Source organism: Eutrema salsugineum, unplaced genomic scaffold (genome assembly GCF_000478725.1).
Source record: "Eutrema salsugineum unplaced genomic scaffold, Eutsalg1_0 scaffold_1, whole genome shotgun sequence".
NCBI lineage: Eukaryota > Viridiplantae > Streptophyta > Magnoliopsida > Brassicales > Brassicaceae > Eutrema > Eutrema salsugineum.
This window is the reverse complement of record NW_006256909.1, coordinates 11,634,258-11,640,814: the sequence shown is the minus strand read 5'-3', so window position 1 is coordinate 11,640,814 and position 6,557 is coordinate 11,634,258.

Here is a 6,557-nt window from a genome sequence, read left to right as displayed (position 1 = left end):
TCAACAAACGCAATTTATATATATATCATTTTGCCGCACATTTCTACAGCATTAATACCGTATTATGCTATTATTCTCTATGCACAACTAATTTATGATATAAAATCTATTTCTGTCGCATAAGCATGTTGATAACTTTTTAGGGCTCTAAATTCGTATTCAAAATATTGCTATATCCACATTTACAAGAATACCAAATTAATATACTTTCAAAAAATCATTTAATAAAATTACATGTTATATTTTCACCATATTTTTTACTAATACGCTTTTGTTAGTTTCTAAAAACAACTTTGACATTTGTTATTTACCTGAATAAATCTTCTTTTGCTTAGTTAATTCTACTAAGTGTGTTTTGAGTTTTGTATGATTGACTGCCGATCTATACCTGTATCAGATCGTTTGATAGAGCTACAGCCTACATAGTAGGACTGGAATTATTATATCCGGTCTCCGATCCGATATCCGGTCTTATCCGTTCCGTAAAAACCGAATATCCGTGTAGTTTGGATCCCGATCCGGATAATGAAATTAAGTATTCGATTATTTCGGATACGGATCCGGATAATAGAATATTTTGAAATCGGATATTCGTTATCCGTTTATTAAGTATTTATTTTGATAATATTTATTGAAATTCATATTGCATGATAATTTTCTATTTCAGATTGTGAGATAAGAACATGAAAATGGATAACACATGGATATGAAGATAAATTAACTTCTCTATTACTTTTTTTTTTGATATGTAAACTTTTAAACTTTGTGCTATTTGAATGCTACTTGAATGCTTTTTAATTTTTGGTATTTATAATTTTTGTTATATTGATACATTTTAATTATATATATGTTATCTCATTATAATTTTTTAAAATTGAAGATTTTTTTGAAAATCAATATCTGGTCGGATATCCGTAAATATTCGGTTCAAACCGGGTGTCCGATCTCCGGATTTCCAGAGTTTTTGGATCCGGATAGTAAAATTGATTATCCGGAGAATCCGGATACCTTGAAAAGTCTGGATATCCTGTTCCGTTCCAGCCCTACTATATGGTAGGAGTAATTAAAACATTTCCCAAAATAGTTGGAGTTTCGTGTCTTAAAACTAACTATTTCATATCTTAAAACTAACTACATCTTGTTACAGCATTGCTTTTAGTGTCATTTTGTCAAGCTTAAACATCTTCAACCAAATTGTTGTTTGGTCTTCTTTTTTGCAAAACCATAACATTTGATAAGAAATTCTGAAATGTTAAGGTTTCATTTGAAAATAGTTGCACTGTTTATTTTTCAAACGAAAATTCTGAAAATATGTAGAGCCTTAAAACTCAACTGGAAGGATTGCTCTTTCAATCACTTCATTATTCATGTAACAAAGTTCCAGATGCTCGTGAATATTAGGGATTATAAAACTTTCTAGAGACATGATCCTGCTGTTTTTTAGCAGAAAAAAAAAAGACATGATACCGCTGCTTCTTTAGCCTTACCATAATAAATAACTTCAGTTTCTGAATAAATTACCTTAAAAAACATCCCAACATGTTTATACTCATAACCCATGGTTAGATACGAATTCAATGAGGCTAAACTAATGGTTGGAAGTAGAATTAAGTAAGTCCTTTCTGCATAGGATTGCTGCTACGTACAAACGAAATAGGCAATGTCTTTATGGTTGCTGTGGATTATATACTCTTGGTTTCCAGCTAAGTGTTAGAGATGTGGGCAGTTAGGTCACAAAAGTCTAGGTGCCTCCTCCTTCATTAACAAAATGCAACTTTTCAACGAACACAAGGGTCTCCTTCAGTACTTGCTCCTGCTGCTACTATGGATTTAACTTCTATACTAGCCATTAACGCTTCAACCACCGATGTTGTTGTACCAATTGCAGCTACAATCACTTCAGACACATCATGTAATGAGGCTGAACCATCAACACCAACCGCCCTTAAAAATTATATTTATCCTTCTACTGTATTATTAAACGCTAACATTACTCCAACAACAGTAGCCTTTGTCCCAACTGAGACAACATCAATCACTAATGTGTCGAGCAACACTACTCCCATCGCCACAGAAACTTCACTATCAACTGGTACTCCTTCAGGTTTGGTAACTTTTTTAACTCCTATATCAGATTCGTCTATTGATGCTGTGTAAAGGAATGTCTTTGGTAGCAATTAATTTGCTGCCTTAGATTCAGGAGTTTATACAAGTTTTGAAATGGATGACACATCTCTAAAAACCTGAGGATGAAGACTAATAAAACCTACGCAAAAGATCCAAAAAATGCAATGGATAATGGTAGGTAAGCAAGAGCATGTTCAATGCAGATGCTTAGGAAGAGTGCTTAGATAATTTTTAAAAAAAATTAAATCATAAAAATAGAATAATTTGAGCATTGATGTTTAAACAAGAGTTGTAAGCAGCGATGCTTAACAGATACTAGCAGACATATGTTATAAAATGAAGATGATTTTAAATTTAATAATTAAATAATACTTAAGCACATTTTTTAGAGTTGCTACCATTGAACATGGTCTAATAGGGGACATCGTAACTTTCTAAAACTAGGTATATGATTTGAAAGTTCTTTTATCCCAAAAAAACAAAACATAAATTTTAAAAAGTTGGCAATACATAACTTAAGAGATAGCCTTTGTAAATGGTAATGTATATTATTGTTGTGCAGCATTCAAAAGTTTCTTGCGATGCTTGAGTAACTCAACAGCGTCATTCTTCTTTTTCTGCCCCATCTTCATGGCTATATAGAGCTTCCTCTGCTTATTAGACATCATCACTGTGGACATATCAGTTTGCGTATAAGGTGCATCATCAATTGATTCTTCACCCTCGCCTTCTTCCTCCACCACATGAGGCGCTACATCAGCTGCACTTCCCGTCAGTTCCATCTTCAGCTCCTCATGGTATTGCTTCTCCAACGCCGCCATCATCTTCTTGTTTCTAGCAGCTTCAGCTTCCTCAGCACGGCTCATAACACCTTCGTTTTTCTTTTCCTGCCCCATCTTCATGGCCTCGTAGTCGTAGATCAGCTTCCTCTTCCCTCTGGACATCATCACCGTGGACATATGCCTAGAGACATTTCCTTCCTTTTTCTTCATGGTGAAACGCCACCAAAGAGGGAGGAACGGATCACAGATGGAGAGAGGAGAAGAAAAAGTTAGGGTTTTGGACAAAACCAAATAGTTAAGTTGGGTGCAAGAAGAACTATATCATGGGCTTCTTAGGGCCAATTGACTCCTCATCTTGTTTCTGTGTATTTTATTACGACAATGGTTGTCAAGGCCCAATAGTCTCATTGTCTCCAAAACAAAGTCGGTTCAGAATGAAGCTGAAGAGAAGCGAGTCGGAATTCATCGACTCAGACACCAAACCACACTTGAGCTAAATCTTGAGACACCGACTAAATTTTTTTTTTTAATATCTGGTAGTAATCTTAGGCCTTCCAACTCAGACTAATCCCCCTTAGTTATGCAAGCTCAAGCTCAAGTTGCAGCTTACATGGTTGGGTAGCCAAAAACTAAATGTGATAATTCCGCATCTAGAGAAATTTTATATTTGGTCTGGATCCACATAGTTGAATCTTTCACTAAAAGAAATCACCCCACTACACCCTTTTAGTTCTGAATGAATTATTTTTCCTAAGAACTCTAGTAAAAACACGATATTCACCTAAAATTTGGGTCTATAGCTAAATCTACATTGTTTGTAAGTTCTATCCTTGCAGAATAAAACAATTCTGTTTGTTCGTTCTAGCTGCCTTAACATTGGAAGACAAATTATCACATTTTAAATATGTATTAGATGTACTAATACTTTACCCCATCCATCTAGAAATTTTGGTTTAAACCCTAAACGTTACTGGGTTAAAGATGCCTCTTCTTTGCATTTTTTTTGTTCTGTCTATACGAGTATTGCAATTGAAAGAATTTTGATATATAAAAAAAAAAATTTGGATCCAAGATTTTTCTTGTTCTTATATAATTCTCATTATTTAGTATGGTAAGAACATATTCTCTCCAAAAAAACACAATCTAACCTGTAATTCCAACAAAAAGGAAGCAGCCATTTGGTCAGTGCTGTATCAACTTAAGCTCTGCTCTGAGAGATGCAACATAATCTTCTTCAGACTATCAACATTAGGTAAATTCAGTTAAGAAAAAATGAAGAAAAGGAAATTTGATAAACTGTTATTTCTCTGCCTCTTTAACTTGAGCTCAAAGATCCTCCTGTAATCAATAGCTGTACAAATCAAGGGGCAGCAAAACAACTGAATTAAAGAGGATTTTTCCATAATCGTAAAATTACACTTAATAATGACTCTTGACTTCTTTATAGCTGTTTGTGCGAGTCATTCAGAATCAGCAACCATTACCACTTACCAGAAGTGTGGTGATCACACATAGTGGATTTGTTAAAAGTGTATTTGCCCAATGGAGACCAAAAAAATTGCAAAGCCTAAGGAAACAAAAGAGGTCAAACACAAGAATTTATCGATGGGATTTAAAAATTTGGCTCAGATGTCATGACAAATTTCCTCCTATCACATCAATGTCAGAGGAGGAAGTTGAAGGATTCGAGAAGGCGACAAACACAGATCCTAATGAGTGCGCATAGGCTCATGCAGTTATAAATTATTTGAGCCTATCTAGGCCCATCTCAAATCTACTAAACATTTTTTACTCTTTTTTTGTGAACATGTTAAAATTCATACCAATTTTCGTTTACAATGTTGTTGATGAAATCAACTTATCACAAAGAGCAAAAGATAGACGGACAGGAAAAAAAGAAGCAGAAATTACAACAATTAACTAAGAGCACACATAGATTGAAAAGAAAGCTCCTGTAGCGAAGGCGATCTGATGTTACTTGACGGGAACGATAGCAAGCAATCTCTCATTAACCTGTCAACTGAGCAGCGACCGATATTGTAGAGGATATGGCTGTGAAAATGCGAGAGTTGCGTTCCTTCCATAAAAGGTAGATGATAGTTTGACACAGCAGCTTGATGATGGATTTCATAGGAGAAGACAAAGATTGTCTTTGATTGACCCAGACCGCCACAGCTTGAAGAGACAAACATTTTTTTACTTTTGGGACCAACACTGAAATTATGGTGATTAACATCTAAAGTTGAGTTTGTTTTTAAACAAGTTTTCTTTCCAAATATATATTAGATACTTTTCTATAAATCGACTTATATTCTTTTAGTCGTTCGTCGATATTGTTTATAGATTATAATATCGCCACATAAAGTATATAGAAAATTACAGAGGATTTTGAAAAAGAAAAAAATGAATTTGAAATTTAGTGACTAATATGTATGTAGATCCATATAGTAACCAATTAAATATCAATATATTCTAGTTATCAATATTTCTTGTCTTTTCAGCTTATTGTTTTAAACTGCAAGCGATATATATAATTTTCGTTTACTTCTTTTTCTCTTCTTTTATAAACTAAAAAAAATATTTGAAAACTATAAGGTCAATTTAATTTTATTAAGAAAATATCAGAATTAATGGAACCTAGTGGATCATTCATCTATTTTCAAATGTACATAAAACAACTCATTGAGCAAACATCAATTAAAAGGTATCTATTTTTGGGATTACAAGGTATAGTTAAAACTTATAAGCAATAGATAAGAATTTCAATAATACGTTATACAACAACAATTAAATGTGTTGGATGGACTTAGACTACTCCTAAATTTATCCTTCTAACTAATTGCAGTCAACTAAGTATATTACAACTAGCTAAAGATTAACTCGGTACTCCGTCCCGCCTTTTTCTCCCTCCTCTTAACTTCCACATTTGTTACTGTCTGAGAGAGAGAAGCTCAAAAGTTACAAATTAGAGCTTATTTTTATTAGCCCTTCATCTGTTCGTTAGCCTTTAGATTCTCTCAATTTACACCATATTATTATTAGCCTTAGGAATTTAGATATTATCGATTAGAAATTTTTTTACGTATACTGCAAAATGAAAATAAAAAAGACTAAATTCATGAGTTTTGTTACCAAACAAATGGTCTTTACAAAAATATTTGAATATTGTTCTATAATCAACTTATATTATTTTGGTCGTCGTAGATATTGTCTTTTCAATAATAATGGCGTCATATAAAGTATATGTAATGAGAAATGAGAGAAGCTTTTGGAGAAAATACCAAATTTAAAATTTACTGACTAATAGGTCAAGATCCATATGGTAATCAAATAAATATCAATTATTTTTCCGTTATCAAATTATGTAGTCTTCTTAGCTTATTGCTTTAACTTCAAAGGCACATAAAAAAAAAATTCATTTCATTATTTTTTCGTATAAACTTCAAAAAAAAAAAAAAAACTCGAGAGCTATAGTTAAGGCTATTTATATTTGAAAGAAATTATTAAAATTAATGGAATTTAATGGGTCATTCATTAGTTTGAATTTGTATAGTAACTCATTAAGTTCTCTCGTATTCCTCCTTGTTACGAGCTAAACTCTCTCCGTCTTTGTACTCTTCTCTCCATTCTACTAAGTTTTTTTTTCCA